Genomic DNA, 26182 nt, shown 5'->3' with positions numbered 1-26182 from the left:
GTTGGAAATGGTAAATACTTGCAGTAGATGGGGCTGCAAAGTACCTAAGCTGAATTAAAAATTCTGTTGGTTGCCCTTAGAAATCAGTAAAGCAAAGACCTTTGCTGTATGTTCCTCTATATCGGAAGATTGAAAACTGTGTTACTTCCAAAACAATTCTAGATCAGAGTTTAATAAATCTTATTGCAATGCAGAGTGGACCATATTGTCCTGCTTTATGATAGAGATGTGTATCGCAGCAATTTGTCATTTATATTGAATGCCACTTAGAGACCAGAATTCCTGGAAGATATGCCAGAAACCTACAAATCCTGGCTGTGTCTCTATTTCCTGCACCAGGTGAGCAGCTTCCTGAATGGGCTTCTTTGCCATAATTGTGTCTTTATAGCAAAACTCTCCTTTGAAATGCATTTTCTGTTCTTTGAATTTGAAAGGCTCAGTAACAGCTTGTCCATTGTTACACATTCTTTTAGACCATAGTGTTGAACATTGGAAAGACGGACGAAAACATACTGTGTATTTTGTGTGCAGGTAGCATGCACTGCTTATTAGACAGCTAGTCGGTAAACTAGGCATGACGCAGAAATGCTGGGTTACATAATCCTCTTTGCACATGAGAAAGATTTAAGCATCATGCATGTCCATTAAAAAAAGAATCTATTGATATATACAGGGTGTCCCAAAAAATGTATGTATACTTCAACATGAAAAATATCTGCATAAAAGCTTTACTACTAGAGTTCTATAGACATTAAAGGATGTCTGACATCTACAACTACTGACATCTTTAGGGACAACATAAAACTATATATTGCCATTGTAATTCAATTCATATTGTAAAAAAATGGCATAGAAATCGCTATTGAAGTATTGTGCAATTTTTTAAGACACCCTATATTAAAGTGTTTCAGGCTTCTGAAGCCCTTACTCATGGTTTCTTTTCTTTTTTTAAACCTGAGGCAAGAATAGAGCTTCATTTTTACTCTGTAAAATACTTTAATGGGGTTTTGTCACTAAAACAAAAATGTTTATAGCTCCTGGGCCTGGCGTAAAATTAAAAAAATAGAGTATATTCACCTCTCATCAGCTCCCTGGGATGCAGCTGAGCGGCTCTCATGGCGCCAACTTTCAGGGTGTATGGCTGGCGGAAGTCAGGTGATCACTGTCAATCAGAGGCCATACTGTCCAAACTCCTGACAAGCTCCAGTGCCCGTAGCGATATAGCCCGGAAGATTTCCGGGCTATGTTTCGCTATGAGAGCTGCAGAGCACACTGACATAAGCTGTGGCAGTGTGCTCTGCCTGCACAGACCCACACAGAGCAGTGCAGGAGTTTGAAAAACAGAAGCAGGAAGATATTGCCGATCTGCCGGAAATCTCCCACTTCTATTTTCAAAGTCCTGCACTCCTTTGTTTACAGGTTGCCATAGAGACCATCGGCTTGTCAGAAGCCAGCCCATGGTCTCCACTAAGTGGAGTAAAATAAAAAAAGAACGACATTCCACCATTTTTCAGTGCGTTTTGTTTCTACGGCACACAAACTACAACAAAAATGACATGATAACTTTATTCTATGGGTCGGTATGATTACTACTACCATACTAAAAATTTTTTTTTGCTGTAGTACTTGTAATTTTTTTCAAAGATATTTCATTTTTAAAATTATTTTTTACTGCATCTTCTGCACACAATAAAGTTATTATTTTTCCATCGACGTACTTGAGCAAGGGCTCATTTTTTGTGAGATGTACTGCAGTTTACGTTAGTACTAATTCGGAATACATATGACTTTTTGATCGCTTTTTATTGCATTTTTTCTGGGAGACAGGGTGACTGAAAAAGTGCATTTGTGGCGTTCTTAATTTTTTTTTCGGACTATGTTCACCGTGTAGGGTAAATAATGCACTCCTTTGATAGATCGGACTTCTACGGATGCAGCGATACTAAATATGTATTTTTCTTTTAGGATTTAGATTTTTTTATGACAGATATGGTAAAAGGAGGTTGATTTAAACTTTTATGACTTTTTTTTTTTAACTGTGAAAAAGTTGCGAAAAAGAAAAAAACTATTACAATTTGGCATTGGCATAATCGTACTGGCCTCTAGGATTACTTTAATATATTATTTATACTGCTCAGAGAATGCAGTGAAAAATAAAAATAAAAAACATGCCAGAATTACAGATTTTGTTAATCTTGCCTCTAGAAAAAATGGAATAAAAAGCGATCAAAATTTTAAATGTTCCTAAAAATTAGATAAATGAAGACTAGAGTCCAACCCACAAAAAAGAGGCCCTTCTAGAGCCCTGGCAATGGGAAAAAAAATTAATACGGCTTTTGGAATGTGGCGACACAAAAGCAAACTTTTTAAGAAAAAAAATGTTTTAAATGTACAAGAATAGCAAAACATAAAAAAATTGTATAAACTTGGTATCGCCGGAATCATGCTGACTCAGAGAATAATGTTATCATGTTATTTATTCTGCACGCTGAACACCGTAAAAATGAAATCCAAAAAACAAATCGTAGAATTTCTTTTTTTCCCCCCAATTTCCCTACAATTTTTTTTACAAAAGTTATGCAATACATTATATATACCCCAAAATGATGCCACCAAAAAGTACAACTTGTCCCGCAAACAACAAGCCCTCGTATGGTTGTGTGAATGGAAAAATGAAAACGTTATGGGTCTTGGAACGAGACTGCAAAATTAGTTGAAATAAATGATTAGACCATTTAAAAAACTTGCCCTGGTGGGCACAACAGGGTGGTAAGAAACCTGCCACTCAAGGGGTTAATAGTTTATGCAAAACAGGGGCGTAACTATAGAGGGTGCAGGGGATGCGGTTGCACCCAGGCCTAGGAGCCTTAGGGGGCCCATAAGGCCTCTCTTCTCCATATAGGGAGCCCAGTACTATGAATAAAGCATTATAGTTGGGGTCCCTGTTACAGGTTTTGCATTGGGGCCCAGAAGCTTCAAGTTATGCCTCTGTGCAGCATGGTTTAGGTATGGGTACGGGTACAGATACAAATAGAGGGGGGGTCCTAGCTCACCTTTTGCATCAGGGCCCCTGAGCCTTTAGTTACGCCCCTGATGCAAAATGATCGCTCAAAGATCTTTGAGCAATCATCTGCTGGTGTAAATGGGTCTTAAGGCAGAGTCCTGACCTTAACCCTATAAGGATGCTGTTGCATGGCCTGAAGAAAGCTGTGCATGGAAGGCATCCTAGAAATATTGATTAACTGAAACACATTTGGAGGAAAGAATGATCCAAAATTTCCCATTCAACGCTTTGCAAATGTTATTTGTAGATACAGGAAACTTTTGGTGGATGTGATTACTGCTAAAGCGGAATATACAGATTAATAACTTCAAGGGTTCACTTACTTTTTGTCCCTGCACTGTGGATGTTTAATAAATATGCTAAAAATATATGAACTGTTAAACTGTGTGTGTCATTAGTTTAGTACAATTGTGTTTGTCCATAATTTTGAATTAGGTAACAATCATGTTCATTTACTTTTTATTGCAACTTTAGTGCACAATGGAAATAAGGAACAGACAGGTTATTTTTTATCCATACAATACTACAGCTGGTGTATATAATAAAGGATTCGAGTTTTAAGCGGTGGTGACATGCAGTACAAAAGTCAACCTCACACAGTCATCAATCTGACAACTGTTGGGTAGTAATATGTAGAGCAATGACATATTCATGCAAAGCAAATAAGTCAACAATGAAGTAAACGTTCTGCTGTATAGACAAATGAAGAAATTGTATTCAATAGAATGGTCTGAAAGGGGGGTTCAGAATTTTAATTGGTCTATCCTCAGCCATCAATATCAGATCAGTGAGAGTCCAACACCAACTGAAGTGACCTTTTTTTTGTTAACCAGGCACGGTAGAGTACATTTATGTATGCATACATGTATGTTTGGGGCCATGTGTTCCTCTGTATTATACTCTGAGCGGGAGCGTATAATAAATGCATCCGCCGGCTCTCCGTCACTTCCCCAAACAGCACCATAACTTACTTTATGGTGCTGTTTGGTGGTGACAATGTCCTTTTAACTGCTTCCCACCCCAAGGCATATATGTATGTTCTGGGTGGAAAGTAGTTCCCATGAATGGGCGTGTAGTTATGTCCTATACATGGCACAGGCTCAGAAGTCGTGCCTCTCATTTAGCTTTACTGTGGGGAACCCTATGTACTCCAGTCTGGCACTGCAGGTGGACCACTCCTTCAAGAACAGAAGCCATGACACTAATGGTGTACATGGTCAGGGATGATGGTAGCACTATATGCATAAAAAATAATTAGAACTCCTCTGTGCAACATTTTGAATAATGTTTTCCACACAATGCCAAAATGAAATGTATTACCACTGCCAAAAACAAGGCCTAAATGCCATTATTAAAACATGTGCTCCCAGGTCTAGCTCCATATTAATGCTGCTTTTATTGTTGTGAGCCTTTGTGAACTTTTCAGAAATCAAGGCTTATTTTTTAGCATTGTAGTATATTTTTTTTCTAATTATGCATTCATGAATAAAAAATGCGCAGGACCTAACAGTCAATCATTGGCCCAACTATGTAACATTATTTTAAAGTCTAAAAGTCAGTTTATAAATATTCATTGTGAAATATTTTCCAATACGATATAATAATATAAAACACACAGAAAAAAATTAAGAAATACATCAAGGGTGTCTGTTCAGCAGGAGGCCATGAAACACGGAAGATTAAAAGCAATTATCCTGTGAATTTCCACTGCTGCTCACAGCTCTTTGCTTATATGTTGTTTTGAGTATCTGGAATATTTTAGTTTGATGTTTGGCAAGAAATCAACTTGTTTGTGGAGAACTAAGAAAATATAGTTTTCAGTATTTTATATTGTTTTGGCTTCTGATAAGTTACAGGTTCAGCACGTTAAAAACATATCACTGCAAATAGAAAAATCAACTCGCATATCACGGCCAGCGACCATATTTGCCGCTATATTAATACAAATATATACAAGCATGATATTATATTGACATATGTTATGGGAGAATGATATTGTTGTATTAACACATCCTGTCCCAGTCCCATACATCCAGTCCCATAACCCTGTACGTACTGTACAGGGCTGCCCAAGACATACCCAGTTTGTCGCCTAGCATGCAGATCTGAAACGGTACTAAATCTAATCAGTAAGAAGTGGTATTATTTCTATGACTTAGTTTTTAATTTCTTTATTTTTCTAGCTGACTTGTATATACTGTATGTTCATTTTATTAGAATCCTTTTTATGTGCTTTTTATAAGCATTGTTATTTTTTCGTAATCAAGTTTTAACCTTTATTAAGTTCAGTCCTTGCTGCTCTATAAACAAACTATAGACCCCGATAAGTGTGGTAATTTTGACTGCTGGAGAACCGTGAGTGCCTGTACCCAGTAAGCGACTAGAACCTAGTTGGATGACCTGTTTTGCAAGAAAACAGTCAGTGGTGGAAGCCAATATTTTTGGGTCACGCGTACCGTGACAGGGTGGGACTTATGCTCCATCTTGCAATGAGTGCAGGATTGAGGGAGTGGAAATAAGTCAACCCTGTGGTGGTGTCCAGCATCCTGTTTTCAGGATATCCTATAGTAAGACACTGTGGCAATGTCTAAGGCAGCGACAATAATTACATCACCTGTGCAATACTTAGGAAATCCTGAAAACATGACCTGCTGGGGGGTCTCTGAGAACTTGAGTTGAGAAACACTGATCTAACACAGTGAACAGTTTCCCCATAGTGCAGCAAGCTGGAGTCGGCAGATGTTACCCGAGCGGTTTGTCATAACTCAGGCCTAGTCACGGTGGTGGATACTCTGCATGGAACGAAGGCCCATGTAGTAGATGAATCACACAAGAGTGGCTAGAAACCACGGTAGTAAAAGTTCCATGTGATGCCAGTACCTAGGAGTATCAAGTAATGAGGAAAATAAAAAAATTCAGACTCAAAGAACTTTGCTAAAACTGGGGGCACACTGTTTACTCAACACCTGAAATATCATTAAACAGTTCACACTTTGTAGGTATTACAGTCAACTTTAATAGACTGGCTGGTGATGCAGTGTCCAAGGAGCAGGCCCTTAGACGAGGAGACAGCGGGGTACAGATATTAACCTTGTCACAGGGCTCTATCATCTTCTCCCTAAGGGTAGCTCGGGACCCAACCTCGTTATTGCTGTGGGAGATCACGGGGTAGTAGCCATGGTTACCTGTGGTCCAACTTGTCACTCGTGATGCCAACGCTCCGTCCTCTGCAGTGTATTTCCCCTCCAATGTAAATTCCGGGGAAATAAAGTAGTCCACGCACCAGGTATACTTTTCTGAACAGGAACTGGGAACGTTCGGCTCTGCTCACTTACTTAACAAGTACAAATGACAACAGTCCAACAATTCTTACAGTGGTATGCAGGGAGAATTTACAGGGCATTTGTATCTCTACAGTCCCAGTTATCTGTAGGCATTAATTTTCCCAGTAACTCTCTCTCTCCTGCCAGTCAGTCACGTTTCTCACACTTGTTAGCAGCTCCTTTCTCCTTCTCCAGACTTATACGGTTTCCACACGCTTCTCTCAGTCCAGGGTACATTCACTTCTTTAGAAATGGTGGTTAAGACTAGACCCAGGCGGGAACAACGGACCACCTCTTGGACTCTCCCATGCTCCTTACGCAGTGGTAGTGTCTGTCACTCACTAGTCTTCAGACTGACTACTAGACTAGACTGACAGTCTCTCAACTCAACTCTCAACTTCCTTACATTGCAGTCTGCAAACACATATCAAGCATCATCACATGACCACAAACGATACACACAAAACGATACATTTTCCAGAGAGGACAGGACATACCAGACATTAACCCTTTCAGTCCTGCAAACAGAAATACACATAAATCTAATGCATTCCACAACCAAGACAGTGACACGAGACAGACAAGGAACATTCTGGAAGGGACCCCATTAACTCTGGGCCACTACAGTTATACTCATATAAGGCATTAGTTCCTTAACTCTCTCTCTCTCTCTTTGGGAAGATGCACCTGGCAGTCTAAGTTATCTGCTGGCTGCTTTAGACTGTTGTTCGTGGAGGAATGGTGGGAAGCCAACGGTCTCTCTCTTTCTGTACTAGACGCACCAACGCCTGACCTAGCTGGAATAATATTCCCTCACAACCTCTAGGTCTGTCATCCTTCCCGGATCTGCGGAGTCTGTTCTGGCTTGTTTCCACAATTAAGCAGGGAAGAAAAAGACTATCTAGCAACTGGTTCCACGTCTCGTCTTTTACCTGTCTCCTCAGAGGATTCCCTGTGCTAAACCCAGGCTGGACTCTACTTGGACTTAGCTCAGACTGGCTGGTCTGAGCTTAAGCTTGGCTCTGCACGTCCTTCCCCTCCGACTACATTTTTACTTCTTCTCTTCCCTCTAGCCTGACTAACTAAACCCCGCCCCCTGACCAATCCTAATCCAGACATACACAACTGACACGGTACAAAACAGGTTAGGGTGACAGGGGTACAGACATATACAAGTTAGACAACACTGACATACTAACATAAACACACACAGACATTCCACAAGAGGTAGCTGATTAAGTTCTGTGGAGTCCTAACTCTGGACCACTACAATAGTATTCTCAGGTACACTATATGTGGCATTCCATAAAATGCAGGGCCAGAATATAGGAGGGGTAAAAGGCAAAATTACTCTGGAACTACTTATATACCATATTCACCATATCCAAGCATGGCAGCTTCAATCACATAGTGGGATTAGTTTGTGCTATTTTGTGCACTGTACTGTACTAATATTTGTGCACTATATGGTGATATTTTAGGTAGCATGGTATGAAGCACTGTATGGGACAATTATTAGCTGTATGTGTACGACGGATGACGCCAAAGGGTTAATAAAATGCATCTTTGATGTAATGTAACATCTCGTCAAAGGTGCATTCAGTCATATTCTGACTAAAGGTGGACATGCACATTTGATATATGTTGGTTTGACGAACGAATGACTCCCAACTTTAACCTGATGGCAGCTGTTGGGGGGGAAGAAAGATTGTGAATGTTTGACTTCAGCATGCCTGATCTTTTCTTCTTTATTAACCTCTTCCGGGAAAAAAAATGGCATGTTCAACTGTTAATGGTTGAGACAGGAGGTATCTAAAATCTCAACTCTGCTGCTTTCCTTCTCAGTCTATAATTTCTCAGTAATTTGCTGTTTTCTTTGTAAATACATAAACAGATATTTGTACTTCTTAATAGGAACAATCAGTGAAATTAGCATCTATAAATATCCATGACCCTGATGTAAAACATTTTACCATGTGCTGCGGAGAAATTTAGTATCCGAAAAAAGAATATCATCTACATAGACTGGAAAGACTTGTGGAAACATCTGTGTGATCCACCCGTTCAGTATTATCCGGAGAGAGAGAGGCAGCTAAGCCGAGAGGAAAAAGACAAGCAATTCCCACTCACTAGTGTGGAACAGAACTCATGCCCCCCTTAATTACACATCTCAATATGCTATTGGATGGGAAATTGTTACAAATAGGTCAGGAACTCCCTTAGGGCAATGGAAAAATCTCAAGGTGGAGGGCCGGGGATGTTTCACAGCCAGCTAAGTGTTCCCAGTGGTTCTGGTGCTCGGATTGTATATGCATAGCCTAATACTTTTAACCTCTTTGTAATCAAGGGGCTTGGCATCTAATTCAAGGTTAAATGCCATCTGGTAGTTACGGTACTTTGAATTAAATTTAAGCCTGGCAGGCGAAGAGAAGATTAGTGGTGCCGGACAAGTCCGATACATTCAGCTTCCCCTGAACCATCAGACATTAATTTCATTCTTCTGTGTAAATGTATCATCTGTTAACCGCACATAGTTTTACTGACTGCCAGTCTATAATGTTAGTGCTATAAATCACCTCTCATTTACGTAATGATAATAACCCCAAATATGGAGCAAATGCTAAAGAGTTGACAGCCGTCCGGTGACTTTTCTGGCCCTGTAGAAGTTGCTAAGGCAACATTAATGTTTTGTCCAATGATGCATGACAATTATGAGGAACGAGTAAGAAATCTGATAAATGCAGGATTGCTCAGATGTAATTATTGTTTGGTAAGGGCAATCGTCAGCTAAATGTTCCTGGGTGTCTTTGATTATGGTCAGTATTTCTCATGAAGATCTGTTATAGCCCTTGGGATAGATTTGATTAAATGGCTGAGTTGCAGCCCATAAATAATTAATACGGGAGATAACAGCGACCACAATTGTTCCCTGTCATGACATCATGTAAAGAAGTCATTTAAGAAAATAACCCTGGGTGTCAAATAGTATACCGATAGGCATGATGGTGGTCCGGTGATTACGGTAGTAACACTGCCTTGAAATGCTGGGGCGTTATACCGAAATCTAATCAAGGCTACATCTGCAGAATTATGGATGTTCTCCCCTTGTTTATGAAAATGTCTTCCAGGTAATCCCAGCTCGGTACTTATATCCCCATCCCTCAAATACGTGTCCTTATATCTGAGCATCTATTGAAAGCATAGTAAATATAGCAGTAATGCAATTTAATAATCCAAATATTCAATGCTTTCATACACGTAGGCTATGTTTTGGCTGCATTTATAGCCTACAGATATAGCAGCACAAATGCGTTCATGTTAGCGCACTACTGAGTTAATGAGGCACAGCTAGGCGCTGCTATGCTATTTGTGTAGCGCCACCACCATTCAAGCTAAATGGCAGTTGCTGCGCTACGCAAATAGTGGTGCAGCGACTGGCGGTCTGAAATAGTGGTGCAGCGACTGGCGGTCTGCAATACAAGTGTAGCACGTTGTCCACCAAAGGTGGCACAGCTACATCTGTATCTGTAAAGACATAAGGACCCATAGATCCCTATTTACCTGACAGATGTCAGCAGAGTGTCCTTCGGTATCTGTTGGACTGGTATATGTTGATACACTTTTTAAAATTGTAGAGTAAAGTATGGCCGACTACATTTTTTATGCAAAGGCATCCCAAGAAAAACATACGATATTCTTGTAGTTTTTTTTGTTTTGCTATTTACATGGGTGCTTATGGGCAACATATGCCACTGTATGCCAATCACTTGTCTGATCCCACCGTTCCTTATAGTTTGTCAACATTTTAAAATAATACCAGAGGATCGGCAAGTATTTCGCATTGTTTTCAGTGGGAATCATCGCATTGTATGCATGTGCACATTGAACGCCATGTGATATGCTTTCCAGGCGAGGTGTTCCTAAGGAATGCCCAAAGATAGGACATGTCGTGATTTTTTTGCTGTGATTAAGTGGCCTAAGTATGACAAAAAAAACTGAAGCATCCTCTAACAGCGAAGCTAAGGGGGGACTTATTAAGATTAGAGTTTGCTACACCAGTCTTAAATGGATTTTGCCGAGATGCACAACACCTTTGAGAATGCAAGGCTTTGGGGCGATCAGCCATGAGTCTCACTCTCAGCACCCCCAGCAAACTGCTGATTTTGCCAAGGAAAGTCATGGGCAGGGAAAATGTAGTATTACAGGACATCCATTTGTACGAAGATAGTGAGGATAACAGACGATATTACTGAGCAGCCGTCCATTCTGGGACATAGAGGGAAAGACCCCACTCTATTATGATCATATGCCCTAATATGGCATATACGCAGGGGATGGCAATATTGATTGGCACAACCCCTTTAAAGTGAAATCCATCAAATTGCAATGCTCAGAATGCATTAAAAGATGCACACCTTGTGCCCCTGTCCACGGGCGAGGCGGAATATCGCCAACGATATTCCGCCAACCGGGAGCAGGCAAGAGAACTGACAGTTCTCTGCAGTGAGCCTATCTGACAGATAGGCTCACCACGGAGAATCGCAGCAAATCTCAGGAGTCCCGCGAGCGGAAAATCGCTATGATTCTCCACTTGTGGACAGGGGACAGTGCTTTCCATAGCAACACTATGGAAAGCGTGCACTGCGTTACTCGTGGCCGGATTATCGCCGCAAGTAACGCAATGCAAGATCGCCCATGGACAGGAGGCCTTACATTTAGCAGATCTGCAACTGTTCTACAGACTAGAATTAAATCTAAGCCTGCTTATCGCAAGAGTAGACTTGTGCTACAATCTGTGCCAATTTCTGACTTTAGCACTAATAAATCTGTCAGAAACTTTCCTGTTAATCCTATCTGCTTTCTTACCAGTTTTCAAGGTGGAGAAGAAGGTAAAAAAAGGACACAAATTTTGCACAAATACGGCATGCAGCAAATTTAGCAAATATACAAAATACTGATGCAAATCTATTGATAAAGTCCTCTTTGTATCATTTTCCATTAATAAACCATTACCAATGACTCCTATTGGGCCTCAACACAGTAAAATGGGCCTATAAAATTAGCATTCTTCTAGTCCAATCTCCAGCTTTTTGATCATTCATCAGGCTGCAGCTCTTGATTATGTAATTGTTTTGATGAGGATTTTCAGTTAATAACTTTTTTATAAACTCCAGAATAATAGATAACGGAGTTGATTAATTATTTATGATCAGGTTCACTCTTCTGGATTTGTATCCAGTAAATTTTCTATGGAAGGGAGGATTGATGCTTTCCTTCATATTTTGCTTTCCCCTCAAATAATTGGAGGACAATTATTGGACAAGCTGGACCACGTTAAAGGGTGAGTTCCATTAATTGTAGATACCATAATGGACACACTCCCTGCTACACAGACTAAACAGGAAGGAAGTGTGTATCTCAACTATCACTACCCTTGGGGAAGCTGTCAAACATGCTTTGCGCCATATTTACCAAGTGTTTTAGACACTTTCAAACACTTTTTTTTGTTGCACTTAATTGTGGTAAATTGCACCAAATGTAGCTCCGCCCCCATCCCAACCCTCCCATTGCCAACAGTGGTGAGGGGCGGAGAGAGGGCGGGAGCTCAGTGCACTGCTCCCGACTCTTCCAGCCTCCTCCCCCTGCAGAGAAGGACTGCGTATATCGGCCAGGCGTGAAAACCCAACCGATACACGCCTGTCTAAATAAGCCCTGTGGCATAAACTATGCTAACTAATAGGTGTATAAACTTGGATAGACAGTCTTAAAACTTGACAGATTTACCGTTCAGCATTACAAAACTGTCTAGTCTTAGTTTGCACTGTCTAACCATGAGAGTAATAGTAAATAAGCCCCATTATTTAAAGACTTACAGTATATCTAAGTAATGAAACTACATTGAAATTCATCAGACATTTCCTTTAATGTTTATATGAATTATCAAAAACATTGGCCGCTGCTTTGCTGGTCCAAAGCCAGCCATTCTGCCAGTACCGTACTGGCCAGCACTCCCTCTCCCACACATCCCATGCTGCCTTGCATAGCACTGCTCCAATAAGTTGCATAGCAGCATCTGTATGTCCACACTGCTGTTGCATGTAGTTACTAACAGTGTCCACATGTCCATGTTACTAGAGAAGCCAAATAGGCAGTGGATTGCAAAGTTGCTGGAAGGGAGACCCCTAGTGGCCGCCACTTCAAACTTGATTTTCAGTGCTAAAACATAAACAGGTTTACTGCAAGTATATTGCAAGATTGATGATATACACATAGACTGTTAGATGAGCATAGGTTGTGTGAAAAGTTAGTGTCCATTTAAGCATTAGATGGTCAGTGGATGGCTGTGTAATACATGGACATGTTAAGTGTTCCAAAATTAAGTTGCTCTTTGTAACTGCTTTTAGCTTTGGCTGATTGATGCATGTCCCCCTCCTCTACATAATCTAATAGAGCACTTGAAATGGGTTTTCTAAACCAGAAAATCCCTTTAAATGCAAAAATAATTTAAAACCTGTTCAATGTTCATTTTGAGTTTTCTCATTTGGGTTTAAAGAATAGAAAGCATCCTGTGTGACAAATATGCATTATAGTCCATCCATCCTCTATTAAACCACTTCCAACATATTCTAAAATCAGAAGTCATGCCAAATGGCAAACACAGCTCTGCTGACTCCATGGAAGTGTGGTTTATGATGCAGGTAAGTTACTTAGTTTTTTTATGACTCCAATAGGTTAATTTGGTCCACAGAGAATATTCTAACAAAACACACCTGCTTATTCTTTTCCCTATGTGAATTCGTGGGAATTATCCATTTTGGAAGGCAAAGCACTGCAAGAAACACAAGTTGAACATACCAATTTAAGTGGGTCCTTAGGGGCCCATGAGATTCAAGCTACAGGAACTGTAAGAATAACAATATTGTCAACACTGATACTGGATTAGCTATCATCTGTCAAAATTCAGATCGTAAACCACATAGGAATTATTGAGCATGCTAAGTAAGTAATGCCTCTGCCTGACAGCTGGGTGCAGCAGTAGAGGACTCCCTTAGGCCTCGTGCACACAAAAGTGTTACAGATATGTGTTGTATGACTAATTATACAACCATAATATGGCGCCTATAGAAATATATAATATATCCCAAATTTTATACTAAGGCAAATTTCTCTCTGAGGCCTTAGTCACACAGGCGTTTTTTCACGCGATTTGCGGATCGCATGACGGATGCGCATCCGCAAATCGCGTGACCGGTGCGCGCAAGTCGCCCGCAAATCGCCCGAAAATCTGCTCCTAGCCGCGTTTCATTAGAAACGGGCCGGAGCTGTCCAGCGCATTGCATTCAATGGAAACAGCAATAGAGCCGGCTCCATTTAAAGCAATGCGCTGCGGGCGAGCCCGGGATGAATTGTCGGGAAGGGCTTAAATATATAAGCCTTTCCCTGCAATTCATCCTAAAATGTGTAAAAATAAAAAATATATATATACTTACCTTCTCCTGGCAGCCGGAGCTCCGCGCGGCCGTCCTGCAGTGGGTGTGAAGGGGGTGCGAGTCAGACCTGCCCCCTGATTGGCTCAGCGCTGAGCCAATCAGAGGCATGTCTCACTCACACCCATTCATGAATTCATGAATGGATGTGAGTCAGACCTGCCCCTGATTGGCTCAGCGCTGAGAGGCAGCAGTCACTCACCCATTCATGAATTCATGAATGGGTGTGTGAGTGAAACCTGCCTCTGATTGGTCAGGGCTGTGACCAATCAGAGGCAGATCATTCAGCAGGCGGGGATTTTAAAGCCCCGCCGGCTGAATAGTGCCGAGAAGCAGTTCAGGAGAACTGACAGCGGCCGCGGCTGGACTCCGGCTGCAGCGGAAAGGTGAGTATACAATTTTTTTTAATTTTAACACATTTTAGGATGAATTGCAGGGAAGGGCTTATATATTTAAGCCCTTCGCGACAATTCACCCCGCGCACGCCGGCAGCCCATTGCTTTCAATGGAGCGGCTGTATTGCCGGCTCCATTGAATTCAATGGGCAAACATCGTTCTTCTCTGTCACAGCTGTTACAGCTGTGGCAGAGAAGAATGATTTGTCTACTATATGTTCTCAATGGGGTCGGCGCTGCTGCCGCCGGCCCCATTGAGCGCATATAGAGAAGAGAACAGGAATCGCAGATCGCAGATAGGTGCGATCTGCGATTTCTGTTCTATAATTTATCGGACGAGCGCATAAAAAGCGCTCATGTGTCCGATACCATTGCAAAGCAATGGTTTTATAAAATCGCCGGACGCATGCACATGCGCAAATCGCGGCAAAAAACGCTGGTCTGACTAAGGCCTGAGGCACCCTATCTGGCCTTCAATATAGGGGCAAATGTAAGATATTTAAAGGGAAACTTCTGCTTGTGTTTGTGTCCATGAGAGAGATGGATCCATTCCTGATTATACTCACATTTCCAGGTGTTTTAGATAGGGTGGTTTAGAGGTTAGTGATAATATTCCTCTAACATTCCTAGGGGGTTAGAGGGACTTAGTAGCTAGTATCTTATATCTTTTGTGGTCAAGGTTTAGGTAGGGGTCAATACTGATATCCATTATCCATGGTGGTCGTGAAGTTAACATTTCATTTTATATATTTACTGTAACTGGATGGCACATATTTACTAATATTTTCATGCAAAGACCTTGTAAAATGGTCCAGAATGTGGCCTATTTCAGGTGCATAATGTCGCATTACATTTTAGACCTTTTATGAGGCCAGTGCACCAAAAAGAACAATAACTGTGCCTCGCTCAACAAGGGAGTGGGGCTTTGTGGAAATAGAATGCTGCTTAAATACGGCAAAGTGCACAAAAATTTGATGCTAAGTTTTGACACAAACTAAGCCAACTAATAGGTGGTATAAGGTTAAATAGAAGTGTCTAAAGATGCACCAAATGTATTATTTAGCATGAACCACTGTGATAAATGCAGCTCTTTTTTAGGCTGCCTCATCTAAATTTACACGTTCTAACTATTTACACAGGATTAGTACAGGGGGTAAACAAACATCGTACAAAATGCATGGGATTTTAATCATTAGCACTGAGCTGCCCTTTTGACTCCTGCTTGGCTGAGAGCTTACCTGCACATTTGTGTTTACTTCACCTCTTGCCCTGCTCTGGATGGTTTTGGGAGCCAGCTGGTAACAGCAGCTGAGTGGCTCAACCTTCTGACCAATGGAACCTTGTTGTTCAGGCAGATGTTCATTTCTGTCTGGCAGAATCTGTGTCATATTACCTCCACTTAAGTTACATGGAATTATAAATCCTATTTCAATAAAACATGTAGAGACGGATTTTAAGGCATGCATTTCGTATGGTGTTTCCATATTTTTGTCCATCACCTGTATATCTGCTAAAGGTTTGCATACAGACAGGTATCCATGTACTACTAACTATCTCCCTCTAACTTTATATGTGCCACCACACCGAAGTTCTATGTGCACAATTATGCCATGCATGAAACCTTAATCTGGGCATTTATATGTTCTGGGCATAGGTACTGGTGTGTTATGTCACCACTGGAAGTAAAGGGTGGTGAAATAATACAGCTGTCAAAAAAGTTTTTAACGCCCCCAGCTTCTGATTGGCTGGGGGCGTGTTTAATCCCCCAAGTGCCGTTCTGACACAGCCGGGGAGAGCGGCGATTCTGGGAGGCGCGGCGGCGGAGGATGGCAGGCAGTGGCATTCTGAAGCTAGGAGCGACAGTGGCAGCAGAGGCATAGGTGCGTGAAGACAGCGCTGAGGCTGAGAGTGGCGGAGCAGTGCGTCGAGGTTGGGTGCCGCATTGTCTTCAATCCCCCATGGCAGGAGGACAGCGCCAAGAGTGTGAGCGACTGCGGCCGAGGCAGAGGGACAGCGCTGCTGAAGAGTGAGTGACCGAGGCAATTGGCGGGCCGAACCAAGCAGGCAGCCGCAACAGCGGCTGCAAAAAATTGCCCGCACAGACCACTGTGGCCTAAATTGCACATAAAATTGTCTATTGTTTTTGTGCCTGCCCTGGAGGGTTAGGGCGAGGGTTCATTTTCCCAAGAGGCTTAGATATGTAAGTCTAATAGGAAAACGAAGCCTCACCCTAACCCTCCTGGGCAGGCCCACAAGTAATACACTTGCTGCTAGGACCTTCTATTCTTCAGCCTATCGGACTCTAGGGGTGGCTACATGCAAGCCCTGTCAAACCCCTAACTTCCAGTGGCGTCAAGGTACACCAGTACCCTGGGCATATTTAGGAGGGGACATTTTTTTCAGAATATTAAGGCACTAATAGGACCAGTCACATTTAAACTGTGCTTTTTTAGCCCCATCAGGCACCAGAGCCAGGATGTGACTGCTATCTTTGCATCCTCTATACAGTCACTTACCTGGATATGGATAGATGCACCTATAAAATATGTCCCTGTGTACACAAATTATGCATATCAAGTAAAACTTTACTCTCTACTCTACTACTTACAGTCTTAACTATTGGCTGCAGCCAGCATATGACTCATGAGTGGTTGTAAAAACCACATTTGGTGGAGCATTATAAATGGATCTAGATTTTTGAATACCATTTTGGTTATTGATTATACTGAAATGCAGTATTAAGCTATCATCATATGGTATAAGGGGAACCAATATGGCCATATCACATTACTCTGATATATGGTGGGTTAATAAATATGTAAAGTTCTTAGGATAATAATATTGCTTGCTGTGGCAGTTGAATTAAGCACGTGTATTCCAGGTTCATTGATGGATTAATTTCTGCATGTACAGTATAAGCCAATTATATTATTGCATGCTTTGGAAAAAGGGTTTTAAATTTTTACTCCTTGAATATCCCTAGGCATTGAATGCTGTTCATTAAATACATGCTTATTTAGTCATTTACTTCTAAAAATGTCTAAGTGAAGGTGCAAGAGAGTGTTCAATTAAACTTATATGCATTAAGTTCCTCCATGTATTATTCAATTGCTATCATATTGATGGTCACATTGATGTTCCTGTGCTTAGGCGGATATTTTGATCTGGTCGCTAGTATGTCTTCCCTGTACAGCATGCGTGTAAACACTTTATACCCTCTAACAATGGATGGAAATTCAATAATGCAAACACGAAAAGTCATTTGCCATTAAGAAAGTACTAGTGAATTTGTATGTGTCTTTACAGATCGAAAGTTTTTAAGAACATTTATGATATTATATTTGGTTATACCAATCATTGTGTGTCTGCGTGAATACTTTACAATCGATGCGCCCGCTGTCTTGGGGTTATTTTCGACTACGATCTCTCCTTTACCCCCTATATCCAATCTCTCGCCTAGACGTTTCACCTGCACCTCAAGAACATTGCAAGAATCCGCCCCTTTCTCACTGTGGACATATCCACTTCCGGCTCGATTATTGCAACGCGTTGCTGATCGGTCTCCCTTGCACCAGACTCTACCCTTTCCAATCTGTCCTGAATGTGGCAGCCAGGCTCATCGTCCTGTCCAGCCACTACTCGGATGCCTCTGTCCTCTGCCAATCACTGCACTGGCTGTCCATCAAATACAGAATTCAATTTAAATTCACCACCCTCATCCCATAGCACCGCACGGCCCTACATTGCCTCCCTCATCTCAATCCATCACCGAGCTCACACCCTTCACTCAGCTAATGAAAGCAGATTAAGTCCCCCTTAAATTCGAACCTCTCATACCTGCTCCAAGACTTCTCCAGAGCAGCACCAGTCCTCTGGAACGCACTACCCCAAAACTATCCGGGCAATCCCTGACACACAAAACTTCAGGCATACTCTAAAAATGCACTTCTCCAGAGAGGCATACCACATCTCCTAGACCAAACCCCTCTGTACTCCGCCTGATAACATGCTCCCTGCCCTACCGACTGCAATCCCTGCTAGCCATCATCAACTGCCCCTGCAGTCATACCGATTCAGCCACTATACGCTCAACATGATCATTGTCTATGTGTATAGCATCCCTCACGCTCCACCTCGCCATAGAGTGCAAATTTTCAGCCCCTTTACCTTCTGTATCACCCCATTATTTGCAGTATGTAAGCTTGTTGGAGCAGGACCCTCACCCCAACTGTCGCCATTTAACTGATTAATTCATGTAACAATGGTTTTTGTATCTTTGTTTCTTGTATCTGTTTTCTCATTTTGTAAAAGGCCATTTAGACACAACGATTATCGCTCAAAATTTTGAGCGATAATCGTTGTGTGTAAATGCACTTATATCATGCAGTTTTCGTTCTCCTGTCACTCATCGTTGTCTTTCAGCGTGCTAAAAGAGGATGATGAGCCTTATCAGGGATTCACAGCCGGATACAGCTGATACTATTGTTTCAGCTGTATCCCGCTCCCTGATAATGGGCTTGGTATGAAGAAAAGAGCGGTGCAGCTCTGTTCTCAAAACCCATCACGGAGCTCTCAGCTGTATAACAGCCGGGCACTCCGTGCAGAAAACATCTAGATGCAGAAGACAAGGGGGAATACCCCGCTTGTCTTCTGCATCCTCTGCTGGGAGCGCACGGTTGTATAACAGCCAGACGCTCCCAGCGGGGAACAGCTGGATGCAGAAGACAAGCGGTGACGCTTGAGCAACATCTTTTGAGCGATTATCATTGTGTCTAAATGGGCCTTAAGCGTTATACAAATAAAGATTATTATCATTAAAATACAGGCACAAAAAGTTATTCACTACAAAAATGTATAAGTGAATTTGTATGCACCTGTATAGATCGAAGGCATTTAAGAACATTCGTGACAATATATAAATTGTTAATCTTTAGAGATGAGCGAACGTACTCGGTAAGGCCGATTTCGCAATCGAGCACCGCGATTTTCGAGTACTTCACTACTCGGGTGAAAAGTACTCGGGGGCGCTGTGGGTGAGCGGGGGGTTGCAGAGGGGAGTGGGGGGGAGAGGGAGAGAGAGAGAGAGCTCCCACCTGTTCCGCGCTGCTACCCCCCGCTCCACCACGCCACGCCCCGCCCCACAGCGCCCCCGAGTACTTTTCACCCGAGAAGTGAAGTACTCGAAAATCGCGGTACTCGATTGCGAAATCGGCCTTACCGAGTACGTTCGCTCATCTCTATTAATCTTCTTACTTATGGATACTACCGATTTTTGTGCACTTTGGTCCGGTTTTGTACGTACTTTCCATAGTGTATGTGTGGAAGATAGGCACATACGCACTCAATACAATATGGATCTAGCCCTAGCATCCAGCATGTCAGTTAGGAAGAGGCACCCCAGGTAAGCTGATAGGGTTTGATAATTTATATATATTACAATACTATATTATATATACATGCTCATGCATAAAAACATCTCTGTATCACACATGCAATAGATATTTCATCTCCTGTTGTTAGAATTTCCTTATCTGCATTATGTTTCAGGTCATCCAGTACAGAAAACCAGATAATAATCAGGAGGTCGGGTAAATTAAATGGGAATGATATGTCATACAATGACAGAGTTGATTTAGTGCAGAAGCAGGTAATTATGATTTAGTGGATCCCACTCATACCAAATTCACTTATTGTTTTTTTCTTGTCATTTTGAATCGGTCATATACTGGGTTATAAATTACTTGATGAGTAGTGAACAGCGACAAATGAACATAATCATTCTATTGGTAGACCTTTTAGGATTTCTTAGCCCACTGGCTTCCCTCTTTGGGGAGTGATAATTGCTGTATCAAATAATGAATGGCAACGTATAGGACATTATTAGATGCAGGATTCAAGAAACTACAGGTTATATTAATCACAGTACATATTTATTAATTAAAGGGGTTGTCCTGTTGTGTATCCTCGCCATCAATACTAGATAGGCGTGGATCGATCACTCAGGATCGCTGCCGATCAGCTGTTCTCTGTGCCAGTGTGCTCATGCATTAACCTATTTTCAGCAGGAAGCAAAGAGCTCCATTCTCTCTGTAGTGGCTGGACTTGGTATTACAAGCAAAGTTCCCATTGAAGTGAAAGCCTGTAATAGCAAGCCTGGCCACTGCAGTGGGAATGCAGCTGTCTGTTTCCTGCAGAAATCAGTTTAGTGCATAAGCACACTGGCGCAGAGAACAGGGAATCCTGTGCAATTGGCTATTGCCAATCTAGAGTTGATCGCTTATCTTGAGGATCGGCCATTAATAGTTTATAAGCTGACAACTCCTTTAACTTACCAACTCTCTGCTCACCCATTTTGACCTTCTGAAGCTGAATGTTAGTTATGTGATTGACTGTCCATCAGTATAAGGGCATGTGCAATTTATCTTTGTAAGGGATTATTTTATGTAGTGGAACCGTCATCTCCTGGGGTAGAGGGGCACTCTGCAGCATGTAGAAAGTTATAGTCTACAAAGTAGGACTTTAGTATAACTGACCTCTGCCAGTTTTATTTGCAGAATATGCAAATAAGGAAGATGGAATAATACCTCTGCAGTGCCACCTATTGGATGGCAGCAGTCCTTCAAATCAATGTACGACTTTTTAACAACTCTGTAAAACAATGAGTGGGAATAGGAAACCAAGCCAGAAAACCATACACAGACAGCTGTTTTGGGGTGTTTGCCCCTCATCAGTGTGTAGTAGGTTTGTAGCTTGGCTGGTAAGAGGCCTGTGATGTGGGTCAAGATAGGTGGTGACTCTCCTTATGGAGAGCACCCAAAAAGTGTGTGGAGACACCTAGGGGGTGAGTGGGTTGGCTCTAATTACACATTACAGGTTCCAAACTGGTTCCCTTTCTCCAAATATCTAACCAGCAGTACAAGTCTCCTTGTGATGTACAGTCTTGCTGGTCTAGACACCGCTCTCTCAATGCAGAGGTTGTCTTCTCCACTTCTCTCCGGCAGTAATATACTAAGAGGAGATAGCACCATTTACACTGAGAAGGCAATATCCGGAGCAGCAAGACTGTAAGTTACAAGATGATACATTGTGCTGCTGGCTGGACATTCAGGGAAAGAGGAGACACAAAGTGGACACTAAATGCTTTAGGGGCTAAAGAGGTGGGCACTAAAAGTTTCAGGGGGCCATAGTGGGGACATTAAAAGCTTCATAGGACACAGAGAGGGCAATAGGAGTTTCAGGGACACGGAGGGGGCACAAGTACTATGGTGAGAGGTACAGTGGGGTTAGTGGTAAAATGAGGAGAGTGTGCAGAATCAGTTGGAAGAAATCTTCATGGTGGCCTGAGCCCAGATAAAGAACAAAAATGAAAATAGATATCACCAATTAGAAAAGATGCTACCTGTGATCACTAGAGGTAACTGCACGGTAATTACTATCACTGTGTAGAGCTGATATCTGATAATTATAAGGTAACTGTATTACTAGAGTTTAGCCGCTGTATCTAAACTCACTGCGTTATAGATATACTGTCTCTAATATAATTTTTTTTTTGAGGGGGAGGCTCAATTCTTAGCTTTGCTATTGGGCCTTATGAGTTCTATGTATGACCCTGCCTTGTCTGCATCCTGTAGGGAACTTGTATTATTATCTACCCTTATATTTGTAACGACACATGCATAGGTTGTATTACAAGCCATAATAGCACTTTCATACTGGTACGCAAGGCCTCTATGATGAGTCAGTATGCCTAAGATTTCACATGAATCGGACATAAATAAATTGAGTTCTGGTGCATCGGATGTTGTATGTACAAATAGGTTTCCCCAAGAAGAATTGCCTTCACCACTTTTTGGGGCGTTTTGTTTTGCACACAGCAGCAGGATAGCAATAGGGGTCACAGCAGTTGTAAATTTGATTGCACTCCAAAGCCAGGGATCGCACAGACCACCATCATCACACTAACACTGTCTTGAATCCTGCTATATCTCTGTACCACTTGTGTTAGGAGGAACAAAAGAGACTCAGCAACATAGCCAAAAGCTGAGGGAGAGGGGCTGGTAAACAATTAGTTTTCCCCTCCAGCTTGCTTACATAGCTGAGACCCAACCACTATGTGTCTACTCTATCAGCCCTTTTCTTCTAGCCAGTTCCCTCTTGTTCATGAACTATGTAGAACAACAGAAACGGAAAAGGATACAGCAAGAAGAGGAGCACAAATGGTGTGCCAGCCTGTACTTCTTGATGGCATTATGACTTGCCAGGTTCTGCTGTTGCCAAGCTTTAGAAGTTTGGCTTTAGTTGCTCTTTGCTGCTGCATGTATGTATGTCTGTCATGCTGAGCAGTCACGCCTAATGGGTAACTGCTCAGCATCATAGAGTATGAAATATACATGCACTGTGTATATAGAAATAAATACATATAAATATATTTTTAAGAAATCAATAAATGAATAAAATTCTATAAAAATAAACCATTTGGCTCGACATTTTCACCAAAGCTAAAAGTCAATGGTATATATAGATAATTGGATTACATCTGTCTGGCTCATGTGGAATTATTTCACTACTACTTTTATTTGCAGTGTGTACATTAAAGGGTTAGTTCACTTTTTACAACCCATATTTAGTAAGCAGGTTCTACAGGTACTAGCTGTTATCTCTGGGACATCTTTCTTTTCAGCAATGCTGCATTACATCTCGCCCAGTGAAATCCAAGGTGTCAGAGTACAAATATGGGTCCTCTAAACTATATATTTAAAAGAACGCGCTGACCATAACTACCCTATGTTATGCCTACTACAGGACACTTGGCATAACACAGTATAGGAATATGACTAGAGATGAGCGAGCGTACTCGCTAAGGCAAACTACTCGAGTGAATAGTGCCTTATGCGAGTACCTGCCGGCTCATCTCTAAAGATTCGGGTGACGGCGGGGGAGAGCGGTGAGTTGCGGGAGTAAGCAGGGAGGAGCAGGGGGGAGAGAGTGAGAGAGAGATCGAGCGCCACCGCCCCCTGCCGGCACCCGAATCTTTAGAGATGAGCGGGCAGGTACTCGCATAAATCACTACTCGCTCGAGTAGTTTGCCTTAGCGAGTATGCTCGCTCCTCTCTAAAGATGACCTAAAGCATTTTATCAGACATATTATAATCAGAAATTGTTTATTAAGCCTTGTCAGGGTGCCAAAAGGGAAATGACTTGTAATTTGTCATATTACTACCATATTTTCTACAATAACTGGAAAGTGCGTTAATAAGATCTATCTTGTAACATTTGTGTGTATAGAAAAGTTTAGAAGTATTTTTAAAGCATTATGATAACTTTCTATGCCCTTTCATTAGCTTTTCAACAGCTTTATTGTGTTAAGACAGCAATAGCTTTTCAGTGCTTTATGATAAGATAACTTGTCACAGAAAGTTATCATGGTCAAGTTAGACTTTACGACATATGCAGCATAACTCCATTCAAAATCTTCATCTCCAACCCAAGAACTAAACTTTGACAAGGAGTCCATTAACTCACTAGAATTTATTGAGTCAATTAAAATCAATCGCAAGAATACATTTGAGCTGGTCATCTCCTTTGGTTTGTTTTTCCGTGGCTCCCTTAAACAGTTGGAAATGAATCAAGCCGACACTTAACAATCATACATGAAAAGTTTATTTTCTTTTGAAATATTTAAAGAGCATCACAACATGTACTGAGCAATTTGAGCCGTTCAAACCACTGAAGGACCCTTACAATACATAAAAACACTTGTATCTTTTTCCATGACAACACAAACCAATACTCTAAAAGGTTATCTCAAAAGCTTTGCTGGAGAATCAGGTTATCACAAAGAATTAAAAAAAATATATTCCTCTGTTTCAATTTTGTTATGACCACTGGTTATGGCTAAAGATGAGCGAGCACCAAAATGTTCAGGTGCTCGTTATTCGACCCAAGCTTTTTGTAGTGTTAAAGAGCTCTGTTCGAGTAACAAACCCCACTGAAGTCAATGGGAGACTCAAGCATTTTTCAGTGGGGGCGCCAATTTTTTTCTCTCTCTCTCCCCCCCCCCCCCCTCTCCCTGTCCCCCTCTCCCTCCCCCTCTCGCCCTCCGGGTAACCTGCAGAACACACTGCGTCTTCTCTCCATGCATTTCAGCTGCTATTGCTGCACACTCAGTTTTCCAGTTCCCAGGCAAACCAGATGGGTTCAGTCTATTTAAGGTACTCTCCGCCACTGTTGGGTGCTTGAGCATTTAGTGTCCTATGGTGCAATGGTGCTATAATGCTTCTGTCTGGTTTCCTGGTTTTGATCTGTACTTGTTCTATTTGGCTTTTACAGTTTTCTCCTCTTCTGACTTCATCAACCATGATTCTTCAGCCAGCCTCTAGCCCCAACTCTCAGTCTGTTTCTGAACAATGCCTGTCCTGACTTTGGCTTTATTCTTCAACTACATCTCTCTCATTACCCTCTGGTAAAATGTTCTACAAGTGTTCCGTCAGACCTGACCTCAGCTCAGTTTTTCAGCTACATGCCTTTAAACTGAGACTATTTTGGGGGCTTTGTACAGCGAAGACCAGATCTCTATTGATGGGGTTATTGGGTGAAAACCGGAGACTCCCAGGAGCAGTCCTCATCTAGTCCTAAATCAAATCAGTTTAGAAACATAGCAGAAACACATCTGTTTCTGTGATAGTTTTTCTTAGGCCATGGATTCTGTTGTCCAGGCCAAGTATGAGCAGGCGCTCAGAGGAGCTGTGCATCAATGTGCACAACAAGAACAGATTTTTCAGATCTTGCAACAGATCTCAAGCCTTCTAGAAGCACTGGATCCTGCTGCCTAAGCTCAAGCCACAGCTCAAACAGCAGCTCAAGCCTCAGCCCAGGTCTCTGCTCACATCTTGTCACAAGCAACTCCATTATCAGGACTTAGTCCTCATCAGACCAGTTCAAGACCACATTTCCTCTACCACCATGCTATGAGGATGATCCAAACACTTGCCAAGGATTTGTGAACCAATACCTAATTTTGAACTGCAAGCCAGACAGTTACCTACTGTTTGGGCTAAGGTAGCCGTTATTGTGTCACTGCTGTCTGGAGAAGCCTTAGAGTGGACCTTACCTCCGCTCTGTTCTTCGACTACATCTCTGTCTACACTCTCTGGTACTGTGTCACACTTTTCCTGACCAAGTTGCGTCAGCTGCCTCCAAACTGAGACTATTTCTGAGGTGGAAGTCTGGGCTTCCCAACAGCAAAGACTAGATCCTGATTGGTGAATTTAAAGGGTGAAAACGGGAATTCCCAGGTGCAGCCCTCAGACCTAAGTCAAATCCGTATAGAAGCACAGCGGATGCACATCCGCTGCAGTGACAAATTTTTTCTTATTATTCTTTGTCTCTTCTGACTCTGATGTCATTTTCCAACTCCTCAGAGTTTAATATAACCTCAAGCTCCATGAACTAAATGTTTTCTCTGTGCTTGCCTCTCAGCCAGGCATTAAAAGCAGCCAAGGCACTTTAAACTGTTCTAGTTGCTACGCCATCCATAGTAATTTCCATGCCCTCATCAAATGCTGCGTGTCCAATATGATTGCACTTCACTGCATGCCACAAAAAAGGTTCCAGGAAAATGACGGCCAAAATTATTGCCTCTGTAAAGCAAGAAAGAAAAATTAGTTTGAAATTTCTTTGACTCGTCTATGAAGATGTTTTATCCCATCAATTAAGCTGTTTTTTAAAAAAAATTTTAACTGCAGGTCAAAACAGTCATATGAAATGTGTTTATGATAACTATTTTTTGTGTGTCTAATTGTTACCACATGTGCAAAACCATGTGTTTCATGTTTTTCTTTTGAGATATAGTATTTGGTTTGTAGAAACTACAGGCTGTTAGAGGGGTTTACATAGAACAGACATTCATGGCAT

Source organism: Eleutherodactylus coqui, chromosome 6 (assembly GCF_035609145.1).
Source record: "Eleutherodactylus coqui strain aEleCoq1 chromosome 6, aEleCoq1.hap1, whole genome shotgun sequence".
NCBI lineage: Eukaryota > Metazoa > Chordata > Amphibia > Anura > Eleutherodactylidae > Eleutherodactylus > Eleutherodactylus coqui.
The sequence above is the reverse complement of the archived record's forward strand: the minus strand, read 5'-3'. Positions refer to the sequence as shown.